The sequence below is a fragment of the Cyprinus carpio genome, chromosome B14, assembly GCF_018340385.1.
Source record: "Cyprinus carpio isolate SPL01 chromosome B14, ASM1834038v1, whole genome shotgun sequence".
NCBI lineage: Eukaryota > Metazoa > Chordata > Actinopteri > Cypriniformes > Cyprinidae > Cyprinus > Cyprinus carpio.
Genome location: NC_056610.1, coordinates 19,171,153 through 19,171,716, shown reverse-complemented (window position 1 = coordinate 19,171,716; position 564 = coordinate 19,171,153).

The following is a 564-nucleotide window of genomic DNA, read 5'->3' as shown; positions in this document are numbered from 1 at the left end:
ACTAAACGCTTGAGGAAGTCACATGACTAGACAGGAACTTCTTTTTTTAAGAGGTGGTTTTGGTTGAAATGGTTCATATCAGATAAAAAACAAACAAACCAGATACAAAAAGATAGAATAAAACAACAACCCAATTTCCAGTTATTTATGTATTCAGTGATACAGAACATTCTCAGCATGAAGATTTGGAATGGAGCTCAGATATGAGCATGAGGAATTATTATTATTTATTTATTGAAATAAACAGTGAATTGAGTCTCTGACTCTAAATATTTAAATTATTTGATTAGTTAAATATTCTTATATTTGTAAATCATGTAACTTTTAATTTATATATATATATATATATATATATATATATCTATATATTTATATATATATTAACATATTTTATATGAATTAAAATATTTTTATTTTAGTTTTTTTAGTTAATTAAAATATTTTTAACTAACATTAAAAAAAGAATAAAATATTTAAAGTATTGTAATGTTTTAATTAAAAATATAATTTAATTAAAATACTACAAATTATTATGTTTTAGTAAAATTATATATGTGTATATAT